The sequence below is a fragment of the Triticum dicoccoides genome, chromosome 1B, assembly GCF_002162155.2.
Source record: "Triticum dicoccoides isolate Atlit2015 ecotype Zavitan chromosome 1B, WEW_v2.0, whole genome shotgun sequence".
NCBI lineage: Eukaryota > Viridiplantae > Streptophyta > Magnoliopsida > Poales > Poaceae > Triticum > Triticum dicoccoides.
Genome location: NC_041381.1, coordinates 136,390,029 through 136,404,061, shown reverse-complemented (window position 1 = coordinate 136,404,061; position 14,033 = coordinate 136,390,029).

Here is a 14,033-nt window from a genome sequence, read left to right as displayed (position 1 = left end):
GTAGATGCATACTAGGGACTATATGTTTTGTCTATGTATTCACACATGTACTAAGTTTCTAGTTAATACAATTCTAGCATGAATAATAAACATTTATCATGAAATAAGGAAATAAATAATAACTTTATTATTTCCTCTAGGGCATATTTCCTTCAGCAGGACCATGCTCGTCTCGCGCCCGGCGGCAGGACCAAGCTCGTCTCGCGCCCAGTGCCGAGGATGGGTCGATGGAGGCTTGTTTTGGCTGGTCTATTGGGGCTCAACAATGGGGGAAACCTAGGGGTGTGAAAGGCGGGTCCGTTCCCCTCATATCTTTGGTTGGGGCAGTGGCGGGTCTCGGGTGAGGTTGTGCTCTTGGGAAGAGCCCGTGGCTGGGTGCTGCCCGGTTCATTGGCCGTGTGGTAGCCGGGGTGTGGCGTTCGGTGGCTGTGTGTGATAGCCGGGGTGGAAACCTACTCTATCTTCGGATGGACCGGCGGCGGCGTAGCCCGTTCCCTTCTTGAAGGTGTCGTCGCGGCTCTCACTACACGTCGTGTTGCTCCAGGGGAAACTCTGATCCTCGGATCGAGTGGTGGCGGAGCTCCGGTGTCGTCCCCTTTCTGAAGGCGCCGCCTTGAAGCCCACAGTTAATCATATGCGGATTCACTTCTTTGCGGTGGCGTGTTCACGGTTCTAGTTCCTAGCTGCACTTGTAGTGCTAGGGAGGGTGTTGCTGCGCTCAGCGCTTCTGTATCCTGCCTTGGATGTGTTTGCATGTGGTGTGGGGGCGTGTGTTTGTACTGGGTGCTATTGATCGTTGCTTTATATATAAAACGGGGCGAAATCATTTTTTGGTTAAAGCATTCGTGCGCGGATTAGAAGACTAGTCTGCGAACACTAATGTGAGAGCCGAGCATCCAATCATATCCGCATTTATCCCCACACATTCTTTTTAAAAGTCTGACATTTAAAATAGCTGCATATCTAGTTTAAGCTTAGCTAAAATATATATTCAATTGCAGCAGCAGTTCTAGTTTAAGTATTATAATCCAACAAAGTATTGAAATTATAGTAGTTCAAATTGGATAACTAGCATATACTAGTAAGATGCCTGTGTGTTGTATGGAACATCAAGATGCATTTCTAAAGTAGTTTAAATTTTAATAAGTAAGTGTTGAGAGTGACCCATGCGGAGTCATCTCGTGTGTAACAAATCTTGGCAGTTTTGTTTGAATATTCAATCCTACTCCCAAGTACTCCAACCATTCCACAATGTAGTGCGCCCGCGCTTTCCGAGATTCAAGTTTGATCGTAAATTTAACTACCGAGACTGACAGCGACGGCGGCAAAAATTATACCACTGAATTCGTATTTTCAATATAAATTTAGTGATATAATTTTTGTCCCCGCTGCTGTCGGTCTCATTGGTTAAATTTATGGTCAAAGTTGAATCTCGGGAAGCGCGGGCGCACTATATTGTGAAATGGAGGGAGTAGCAAAGAGATTCCAAAGGACAAATTATTAGCCAAACATGTTCGAGTGTTCGTAGTGTGCAAAATTTCATGAAGAAATAACATTCTTAGTGCTGAAAAAAAAATTAATGATGTAAAAGCTTCAAAAATTGTTTTTTAAGTACCTTTTTTCATCTAGAGCATGATTAATGTTATTTTTTCAAAATATTATTAAAACTTCAAAAAATCATATAAATTAACCAGTAGCTCGGATGAAAAAGTTTTATACATGGAAGTTGCTTAGAAAATATGACGGATCCGAATACACCCTCTGTTCGTCTGTCACACGCCCCTAGCATAGCGAACATGGAGCCGTCCCCCTCCGTTTCATTTGTCTGAAAATGCCAAACTTCGGGAAAACTTTTCCAGATGTTTCCCCGATTCGTCGGTGTCGTGTAGCGCTGCGTTAGAACACCCTAGCACCGCTTATTGTCATGTCATGCATCTGTGTGCTTTGACTGTTTCTTCCCCCTATTATCTCCGGTAGACCCTGAGACCGCTATTGACGCCACTGTGATCGACTACGTCACCGACGATTCTTATTCCTTTTCAGCAGAGCTTCCAGGCAGGCAAACCTCCCTTGATCGTTCCAATATCGCCCATTGCATTCTCTCTCATGCTTGCATTAGATTTTGCTACTGTAATTGATTGCTCCTATTTTGATGCATAGCCTTCTTTTGTAACCTGCTCATTGTACCTTTCCCGCTTATCCTAAACTTATTATAATAGGTTGGTTAGTGATCCATCACTAACCCCTCACCTTGTCCCTATTGCTCCTGCTTCATCACCGATGACTCGATCAACATGATCGACGTTTAGAGCCCGACACATCACCTCACCCCCTTTAGTTGTACGACTCTGCAGGGCTACTGTCGAGTGTCGAGGGTGGTACCTCAATATGCACTCCTGATGATAACTCTGTAGCGTAGCTAATCGGTCGTGGTCTATCGAGGGTGATTCTCCTGATGATGACTCTGTCGTGCAACACCTCAAGTGTGAATGTAACGCCCCAAAACCAATGCGCCAGGTGTCTTCCAGTTATTTGCCGTCGTTGCCATGTAATGTGCTTGCTTGATGTTTGTATGCATTTTGCATCAATGCCATGCTTAACTTGTTTTGCTCATATCTTCTAGGCCGTAGCTCCGAACTAAATGAACTTTAAATGTAATTTGACTAGAATTTCGTGTAGATCATCTTGGTGTATCTTAACTTGCTGTTTAACTACTTCAACATTGTGTTCTAATCAGATCTGGAACAATTTCGAAACTAGCATATGAGGACTTACCAGAATTGTTACATGTTGTTTCCGGCCTCATTTAAACTTGCTTTGATGTGTTTTTCTTGCATCATCTCTTGCCATGAGTAGCCTCATCTAGCCTTTGTCATGCATCATACTTGGCTGAGCATCATGCCATGTTTATGTGTTGAGTGTTTACCGTGTGTTTGCTTCTTTCCGATTGTGCTCCTTCTCGTTAGTTCCTGTTTCGTTGCGATCGTGAGGATTCGTTCGTCTACGCTTGGTTCGTCTTTGGGTTTTCATCTTCTTTATGGACTCGTTCTTCTTCCTTGCAGGATTTCAGGCAAGATGACCGTTACCCTGGATCTCACTACTATCATTGCTATGCTAGTTGCTTCGTTCTATCGCTATGCCGCGCTACCTATCACTTGCTCTTCAAGCCTCCCAAATTGCCATGTGAGCATCTAACCTTTTCACCCTTCCTAGCAAACCATTGCTTGGCTATGTTACCGCTTTGCTCAGCCCCTCTTATAGCGTTGTTAGTTGCAGGTGAAGTTGAAGATTGCTCCATGATGGACAGGATTATGTTGGGATATCACAATATCTCTTATTTAATTAATGCATCTATATACTTGATAAAGGGTGGAAGGCTCGGCCTTATGCCTGGTGCTTTGTTCCACTCTTGCCGCCTTAGTTTCCGTCATACCGGTGTTATTTTCCTTGATTTTGTGTTCCTTAGGCGGCAGGGTGTATGGGACCCCCTTGACAGTTCGCTTTGAATAAAACTCCTCCAGCAAGGCCCAACCTTGGTTTTAACATTTGCCACCTAAGCCTTTTTCCCTTGGGTTCTGCAGACTCAAGGGTCATCTTAATTTACCCCCCCGGGCCAGTGCTCGTCGTGAGTGTCAGTCCAACCTGTCAGTCGCCAGTGGCCACCAGGGAAAACTTTGGGCTGGCCTACCAGAAGTTTGGACAATCTGGTGTGCCCTGAGAATGAGATATGTCCAGCTCCTATCGTGATTTGCAGGCACATTCGGGCGGCTTTGCTGGTCTTGTTTTACCATTGTCAAAATGTCTTGTAACCGGGATTCCGAGTCTTCCCGGGTCTTCCCGGGAGAAGGAATATCCTTCGTTGGTCGTGAGAGCTTATAATGGGCTAAGTTGGGACACCCCTGCAGGGTTTAAACTTTTGAGAGCCGTGCCCGCGGTTATGTGGCAGATGAGAATTTGTTAATATCTGGTTGTAGAGAACTTGACACCAGATTCGAATTAAAATGCATCAAGTGCGTGTGCAGCCGTGATGGTCTCTTTTTGGTGGAGTCCGGGAAGTGAACACGGTTTGTGTTATGTTTGAACGCAAGTAGTTTCATGATCACCCCTTGATCACTTCTAGCTTCTCGACGTTCCATTTACTTCTCTTCTCGCTCTTATTTGCGTATGTTAGCCACCATATATGCTTAGACGCTGCTGCAACCTCACTACTTAACCATTCCTTTACCCATTAAGCTTTGCTAGTCTTGATACCCATGGTAATGGGATTGCTGAGTCCTCGTGGCTCACAGATTACTACAACAACAGTTGTAGGTACATGTTATGTGATGATCATGACGCGAGAGCGATGCTTGCTTGTTTTGGAATTCTTGTTCCGCTTCTTCTTCATTCGAGGGATAGGTTCCTGGTCAGCAGCCTGGGCTAGCAGGGTGGATATCGTTTGATTTTCTGTTTGTGTTTCATCCATAGTCGAATGTTGTTCTATGTATGATGTATGGATGTATTCTTGTGGCATGGGAGGCATTTTGTATATATCCCAATCTATTATGTAATGTTGATGTAATGATATCCACCTTGCAAAAGCGTGTCAATATGCGGTTCTATCCTTGGTGGTACCTTCGAGTCTCTTTAGGATAGTATCGCATATTGGGCGTGAGAGTGAACCTCGAGGGTGATTCCTCATATGTTCACCTTGACGATTACGTCAAGTGGATTCCATCGAAGGTGATTCCTCGGGTTTCCCCCGTGATGTCACGGACACACACTTACCTTTACTTGTAGCCCCCATGTACTGTTACTGCGAGACTGAAGGGACAGGAGGTACCAGCCCGGTAGAGGTGGACCTGAGTTCCCAATAGTCTCTAGATAGTCGGGTTGACCTGGAGGGTACCCGCGAGATAATTATGAGTCACGGCCGGGAGGGTAGACCGCCCTAGAGAGAGAGAGAGAGAGAGAGAGAGAGAGAGAGAGGGTTGGGCATGGCCCTTGTCGTATTTCCTTGAGACGGGGCAACGGGGTCACATGATCGTGAGTCTTTGCTCGTCTTCACGAGCTCCCAATACGCTAATGATTTGGGTATTTGATCTGAGTTGGCCACTGGCCTATACGCACTAACCACCATGCAGGAACATTTATGGGCACTCAGCGTCGTACGTTTCTTCTGACAGCTCTGTTAGATGTCCAGTTCTGCATTGTGGACCTATCGGGCTAGTGCCATCCAGGATGAGGTGGTGCTCGAACCGGCTCGTCGCATGGGCCCAAGACCCCGGAGCTCTTAGGATGTAGACCGTCGGGGACCTCTCTGTGGAGCCTAGGTAGTACTATGATGTGTTGATCTTCTGAGGCCGGGCATGACCCAGGAAAGTGTTGGGGAACGTTGCATGGAAAACAAAAAAAATTCTACGCACACGCAAGATCTATCCATGGAGATGCATAACTACTAGAGGGGGAGAGCATCTACATACCCTTGTAGATCGCTAAGCGGAAGTGTTTATCAATGCGGTTGATGTAGTCGTACACCTTCACGATCCGTCCCGATCAAGTACCGAATGTACGGCACCTCCGCGTTCAACACACGTTCAGCTTGATGACGTCCTCGCCTTCTCGATCCAGCAAGAGAGGCAAAGTAGTAGATGAGTTCCGGAAGCACGATGACATGGTGACGGAGGTGGTGAAACTATCCACAGGTCTTCGCCAAGCACAACGAACGTGGACGAGGGTGGAACTAGAACTAGAGGGAGACGGGGCGCCGCACATGGCTTGAGGATCGTGGTGTGTGTTGCCCCTCTCCCTCCTCTCATATATATAGGTGGGGGAGTAGGGGAGGCAGCCTAGGGTGCCCCCAAGGGGACCGGTGGCTGCCCTGGGCTCCTGCCCTAGCCGCGCCCCTCCTTTCCTTCCTGGCGCTTAGGGGGAAGGCAGGAGGGGAGGTGCCTCCCTGTTGGGGATATAACTATTGGATATGAACCACCCAGGAGAGGCCGAGTTATACCATTGGCGACTTAGCACCAAAGATGGCGGGTCATAGCAAGCCCATTGGCGGCCCAAGACCCAGAGGTGACTTAAGGCCCAAGAGGATGAACCGCCATAAGTATGACTTGTATTGTAAGCCACACTTAGTTAGTCACTGAGCCGGACAAGTTGTGTATGAGCCGACCGGGACTCTGTAAGCCGCCGGGCATCAACCTGTGTATATAAAGGGGTGACCCAGCAGCGAGTTAGGGGCAAGAAACAAGAGACCGAGAACTAGGTCAAGCGTATTCGCTCCCTGGTAATCAAACCCTAGCAATACAACCCCAAACTGGATTAGGCCTTTACCTTCACCGCAAGAGGCCGAACCAGTATAAACTCTCTGTGTCCTTTGTCCCGTTTAACCCCTTTAAGCTAGCCTAGTTGTGATGGCTCCACGACTAAGTCCTTACGCTAGGACATCTTCCGTGTCAACTCCACGACAGTTGGCGCCCACCATGGGGCCAGTGCATGGTGGTTTCGTGTTCTTGAAGGGAAGCTTCGAAGGGATCAAGGGATATGCTGTGGGCCGGATGACCAAGAGTCGTCGCGGCAAGCTCTACATCGACGATGCAGGCTGGGGCCCCGAGGCTGGCTCAGTTGAGTATGGGTACCGGGTCCCCTTCGGCGCAATCCATGTCTTCATCGGCAAGATCAGCGAACTGGGCCCTGAGCCGGACACCTGCACCGACATCATCGAGATGGCTCAGCATGCACGACCCGCCCAAGTTCAACCCGCCGTGAAGCACACCTTTGTGGGTTGCATCCATGGGGCGGAATTTGAGGAAGGATCTGTGTCTGGCAGTGAGATGGCCATCTACTCCGATGGTGAGTCGTCAACCGGCGAAACCAATTCAATGTATAAACTGTAGGACGGCCGGCTTGGGGGCTGTTCCGATGGTGATAGTATTTCGGACCCCTATGAGCCGCCGAACAGGGTGGCGATCTTCATGGCCGGTACACAGCCGGTGCTTGGTTCAACAACCGACGCGGCTATGGCCTCTAGCTCAGCAGTTGCGGCAGCGGCTGGTGCTAGCGGCTCTGTGCGCCCGCCGGCTCAGGTTTTAACAGAGTTATTGGAGGTTTTGGTGACTTGGATGGAGATGGAGATAACCCCAGAAAATCAAGAACATCATAAGGTAGATGTTGCGAAGCTACGGGATGAGATAGCTAAAGCTAAGGAGGAATTGGCGGCTGAGAACAATAGGATGGTCACGGAGCGAGCTGCTTTGGATGCTCAGGCACAACGGATTCAGGCAGACTCTTTGCGGCTCACCTTGGATCAAAACGTTTCGAATGAAATCATGAGGAGGAGGCACTAGACTCGTTTGCCTCTGGTTTATGAGGCGAGAAACCTATTCAACACGCCTGGGGAAGGGACCAGTGACCCGCCAGTGGTGATCCGGGCGGTTGAGGCACCCGGGACCGGAGCGCCATTCAGCCGTCTTCGATGGATCCACCTTGTTTGAATACTACTCCGCCTCAGCATGTTTCGACACCGCCTGGTCATTATTCTAATCCTTTGGATAATATGATTATTGCAGCGACACGATTGGTGGCTCTCCTAGTTGAAGGCGAGTCTCCGGCGGCGATTGAGACACGGAGGGCCAGAGAACTTCTTCAGACGGCTTTGGATCAGCAGGCGGCTTATTCGTACAACCATGAAAGGATTCACTCAACCCCTCGTCCAAGTCGGAGTTACAGCAGGAACATTGACTCACCAGCAGTTTTGAGCAGTGAACAACACCGTAACCAGCCTCGTGGGCATGACTCAGCGCGCGGTGGTGTCAATGCTCAGACCTTGGTGGATCAAGGCAGAGCGCATCGAGAGGCTGAGCTGGCGGCTCAACTAGCGGCTCAATAGTAATCTCCTGTTTATCTGTCAGTTTCAGTGGAGGCAGGAGTGACCTCTAGAACCTTGGGCATGCCATGTGTAGTGCCGACTCTGCGTAACGAGCGTCTGCCTAAGGATTTCAAGGGTCCTCGTAAGGTGCCTAATTATACAGCGGATCAACCCCTGAAGCTTGGATTGAGAGTTATGAGATGGCCATGGAGATGCTGGATGTTAGCGATGCTTCATGTGCTAAGTATTTCACCTTGATGTTGGATGGGCCAGCTCGTACTTGGTTGAAAGGGCTACCTGCTAACTCCATTAGGTCATGGGCAGAGTTGAAAGCCCGTTTTATCCAGAATTTTAAAGACATGTGCAAGCAGCCTATGTCAATCCTGGATTTGGATTCTTGTGTCCAAGGTGAGGTGAGTCAACAACCCATTGGGTGTGCCGGATCTCAGCTATCATACACTCGTCGGATAGAATCAATGCCGGTTCAGCAGTCCTGGTGTTGGAGAAAAATTGCCGTTTCACCCCCCTTAAGCAGAAACTGGGGCAGCTTAAACGCCACTGCAATGACATGGGGGAGCTCATGGCAGCTCTCGTCAAGTATGCCGACTCTGATAGTATCAAAGACCCAAAATCTGATGAAGAGAAGGCTGGTAAGGGGAAGAAGAGCGGCAATACAAAGGGGTAGCAGCATAATACAACAGACCAAGGTGGCAATGGTTAGCGCAAGGCTGATGGCAATTTAGACTTTGTGGCTAATACCAATACGTGGAATAATAATTAGCGTCGCAACACAGTCAAAAAAAAATAATTAGCATCGCAAGGGAAAGCCGGACCGGTTTGGAGGACCAAAATTTAACCTTGAGGCAATGATGAATCAGCCTTGTCCAAAGCATGGTACGCACGAGAAGCCGACCACTCATCTATGGAAGGATTCTTTCATCATGAAGGAATATAGGAATTCCAATTTTTTTCGGAACAACCATGGCCTGAATGGCGGTTCAGGACCCTCTCTCATGCACCTGGCTTTGGTGGTGGCGGTTCAAATTCTAGCTTCCAGGACCAAGGCAATCAAGGTGGTTTTAATTAGCAATCTAGGCAAGGGAATCAGCAGCAGCAGTCTGGTTATCAGAGTAATCCGAAGCAGTTGAATGGTGGATAGTATCATGTGTTCTCCATGAGTTTATATAACGAGACCAGAAAATTCATAAAAGGGCAGTAAAGGCAGTTGAGCCAGCGATTCCCCATTATTTGCGATGGTCTGAACATCCGATTCTTTGGAGCCGTGAGGATCACCCGCCCCGGGTTGACAATCCGGGTCACTTGGTTCTAGTAGTGGTGCCTCAGGTTGGAGGTTATAGGTTAACTAAGGTGCTCATGGATGGAGGCAGCAACATCAATATCCTTTACTATGAAACTTTTCGTGGCATGAGTTTGACTGACAAGGATCTTAAACCGTCTAACACTGTTTTTCATGGTGTTGTGTGTGGTAAGTCGGCATATCCAGTGGGTAATATAGCTTTGGAAGTGGCTTTTGGTGATGATCATGATTCTAGAGTTGAGACATTGACCTTTGAGGTGGTCAAAATTAATAGCCCTTATCACGCTTTGTTTGGGTGTCCGGCTTATGCTAAGTTCATGGCGAGGCCTTGTTATGTTTATCTGCAGCTTAAGATGCTGGGTTATAAGGGTACTATCACTGGACATGGGAACAGAAAGATAGCATTGGAATGTGAAGAGGGCGATGCTGCTTATGCTGAGTCTGTTTGTGCAATAGAAGAGTTGAAGTTTTACAAAGATAATGTTGACCCAGTAGATATGACACCTTTGAAGAAGCCAACCAAGGAGCATGACCCTCTATTGAAATTTAAGTCGGCAGATGAAACTAAGTTGGTTAACTTTGTTCCTGGCGATTCATCCAAGCAGTTCAGTATCAGTGCTAATCTGGATCCAAAATAGGAAAGCGCGCTCATCGAGTTCATCCATGAGAACTGGGACATCTTTGCATGGAAGCCTTTAGACATGCCAGGTGTACCGAGGGAACTCGCTGAGCACACTCTCAATATTGATCCAAAGTTTAAACCGGTCAAGCAATTCCTTCGTCGCTTCAGCGAAGAGAGGCGTAAGGCCATTGGTGAAGAAGTGGCCCGGCTCTTGGCGGCTGGGTTCATTGTTAAAGTTTTTCATCCTAAGTGGTTGGCTAACTCGGTGCTGGTACTTAAGAAAAATGGTACTTGGCGCATTTGTGTGGATGCTTATTCTGGGTATCATCAGATCAAGATGGCAGTCAAGGACTAGGAGAAGACAAACTTCATCACTCCCTTTGGGGCCTTCTGTTATGTATCTATGCCTTTTGGGCTCAAGAGTGCCCAGGCGACTTACCAACAGTGTGTTCAAAATTGCCTTCATGGTCAGATTGGACGAAATGTGCATGCTTATGTGATATTGTTGTGAAATCCAGGAAGAAGGAAACCTTGATAGATGATTTGAAAGAGACCCTTAACAATCTCCAGGTCAATAAGATGATGCTTAACCCGGCCAAGTGTGTCTTTTGTGTACCAGCAGACAAGCTCTTAGGTTTTCTGGTTTCTGAACGGGGCATTGAAGCTAACCCGGAGAAGATCAAAGCTATCACTTCCCTGGCTGAACCGGCGTGTATTAATGATGTTCAACGTCTTGTAGGTCGTATTGAGGCTTTAAGCCAGTTCATAAGCCGGTTGGGTGAAAAATCTATCCCTCTATAACAGATGATGAAGAAAACATATCACTTTGTTTGGAGTGATGCTGCTGATCAGGCGTTTGAGGCCTTGAAGAAACAGTTAGCTAAGCCGCCATTCCTTGCCACTCCCATTGATAAGGAGCCCTTATTGTTATATGTGGCTGCCAATGCCCAAGTCGTCAGTGTAGCAATTGTGGTGGAACGGAAAGAAGCAAACAAGGAATTTCCGGTTTAGTGACCGGTTTATTACATCAGTGGAAGTGCTCATTGAGTCCAATCAGAGGTATCCGCATTGGTAGAAGCTAGTATATGGGGTGTTCATGGCTAGTTGAAAGCTCAAGCAATATTTTATGGGTCATCCCATCACTGTGGTTAGTTCTGCTCCTTTAGGGGATATTATTCAGAACAGAGAGGCCACAGGTCGGGTAGCTAAGTGGGCTATTGAGTTTGGACCCCATGGTTTGAAATATATGCCTTGCAAAGCCATCAAGTCTCAAGAACTTGTGGATTTCATCAATGATTGGACGGAGCTGCAGATGCCTGAGGATAAGCCGGATAACACATATTGGACTATTCACTTCGATGGATATAGGAAGTTGGAAGGCTCAGGGGCTGGAGTTGTTTTGACTTCCCCACGAGGTGATAAATTTTGTTATGTTTTAAGGTTGATGTTCCCTTGTACTAACAATGCAGCTGAGTATGAAGCCTTGCTCCATGGTCTTCAGATGGCTAAGGAGATGAATCTAAGCCGGGTGAGGTGTTTTGGTGACTCAGATTTGGTGGCTCAGCATGTTTCAGGCACTTTGGATTTTAAGGACCCACTCATGGCGGCTTATCGCCGCGAGGTTGATGCTATTGTTGGTCATTTCAAAGGTTATCAAGTGGAACATGTCAATCGCAGGAAAATGAAGTGGCTGATGCTTTGAGCCGGTTAGGGTCCCATCATAAGTCGGTGCCACCTAATGTTTTCCTTGATATCCTGCATAACCCTTCAGTCAAATTGCCTACAGAGGAAGATCTTGCTATTCTTGACCCAGAGGCACAATTGGTGGAAGCTCTTCATGTTATTCCTGATTGGACAGTTCCATATTTGGCTTATATGACCCGGGGCGAGTTACCTGAGGATGAAACTTTGGCCAGGCAGATAACCCGGCGGTCTAAGTCAATGATTATTGTCAATGGAGAGTTGCACCCCGTTGTAGTGTCACATGGATGTTTCAACGTTGTGTTTCTCTTAAGGAAGGTTGTGAGATTCTACGAGAGATCATGAAGGGGATTGTGGTCATCATGCTGGATCTAAGTCTCTCGTGGCCAAGGCTTTCCATCATGGATTTTATTGGCTGATGGTTCATGCTGATGTAGAGGATTTGGTCAGTAAATGTGATGGCTGTCAGAAATTTTCAAGACGAGATCATGTGCCGGCTCAAGAATTGCGGATGATTCCAATTGCTTGACCATTTGGAGTCTGGGGGCTGGATATGGTTGAACTTTCAAATGGTCCAAAGATAAAAATACCCACCTTTTGGTGGCGGTTGATAAATTCACAAAGTGGGTTGAGGCAGAGCCGATTAGTAAGTGTGACGCTGCAACAACGGTTCAGTTCATAAAAAAGGTGATTTTTCATTTTGGTTTTCCTCATAGCATTATAACTGATAATGGCACCAATCTGTCCAAAGGTGCTATGAAAGAATTCTGTCAACGAGAGCATAATCGTCTTGATGTACCATCAGTGGCTCACCCCTAGTCCAATGGCCAAGCTGAAAGAGTTAATCAAGAGATTTTGAGAGGCATCAAGCCCCGGCTTATGGTCCTTTGCAGAGGACGTCAAGTTGTTGGGTGGAGGAATTACTCTCAGTGTTATGGAGTATCAATACTAACCCCAACAGATCTACGGGTTACACACCTTTCTTCATGGTTTACGGAGTAGAGGCGGTTCTCCCAAGTGACACCGTCACGACTCGCCCCATGTGGCGGCTTATGTTGAAGCTGATAATGAAAAGGCATGTCAGGATGCTCTTGACCTGTTGGATGAGGAGTGTTACCATGCGGCGGCTCGTTCAATGATTTACCAGCAAGATTTGCATCGTTATCATAGCCGCCGGGTTAAAACCAGGACCTTTCAAGAAGGAGATTTGGTGCTCCGACTCATCCAGGATCAAACTGACATGCACAAGCTATCCCCACCTTGGGAAGGGACCTTTGTGGTCAGCAAAAATTTGAACAACGGATCATACTACCTTATCGATGTTCAAGACCACAAGGACTCACGCACGTCAGAGGAGGAGACCAGCCGGCCGTGGAATATTGCTCATCTTCGGCCTTATTACACCTGAGCCACCGGCTCTTGTGATGTACATACCTTGTCAATGTATATATTATGATGAATATAATAAATCCGGCATCCCTGAATTCAGGGCCTCTGTCGTTTCATTTATGAGAATATGAGTCTTTATTGTCACTTCATATGGTCACATGGGGGCTTCCTGCTCATTGAGCATAGATATGACTACCCTGCTGATCCGGCTTGTACACTTGGAATGAAATATTACTTGGGGGCTCTTTGTTAATGAACAACACTTTGTTGACCCTTGTAATAGGCTTGGACGCCAGGTGTATTCACCAAAAAATCCGGGTTATCCTGCCTTTGTAAGTCTGCCACTCCGCCCAGGTAATCCTGGAATGACTCGTCGTACTCTTGACAGTCAATCTTATAAAGACCATGAACTTGTCAAAGTTAAAATGGAAATTGGTCATGTGAGGCCCGGCTTACAAGGTTTGAATGAAGGTTTAACTCAGCGGCTGTGCGGCCCTTGAACAACACTTGAATTTGAGGCTTGGCAGCCTATGAAAGCCTTGTTTTCTGATTTATATTTGATAACATTTTTTGAGATTCGTCTCTTGTGACATGTTAATACATGGTTGAAAACCGATGAGGGCCATGTTGCCTTACGGTTAATGTATGAATTTATCCGGAGTTTTGTTAACCCGGCCTGGTTGTGGACTTTAAGTCACCAGGGTATGATGATTATGTACTTAGAGTGTTCTGCTCTAAGTTTTGGGATGCTACCCCTTGCTGCATACAGTGTTGTAAGCTGGCGGTATGAATAAATTGAACAGAGCGTTGTGCTTCTGTCTTTGGACTGTTACCTTTAGTACACGACGTATGACAAGTTGGAAGTATGGACAAATATCACATGTATGATATTTATTTATTATGGTTATATGCGGTTTTGATAAACCAACCCTGATTATGGAGTATTTAGTCATTAGTAGTTTTTATATGGGTATTATGGCCTGCTATGGGGTAAACCGCCAGGGCACTTGTTATCCGCTTCTATGCAGGGAACATCTTCAAATGATGATAATCATGTTCTGCATAATTGATGATATTATACGCATAAGTGGCAGATCTTCAAATGATGGATCGGCGGTGTTATGCAAATAAACACGCACGATGGCGTGACAAAT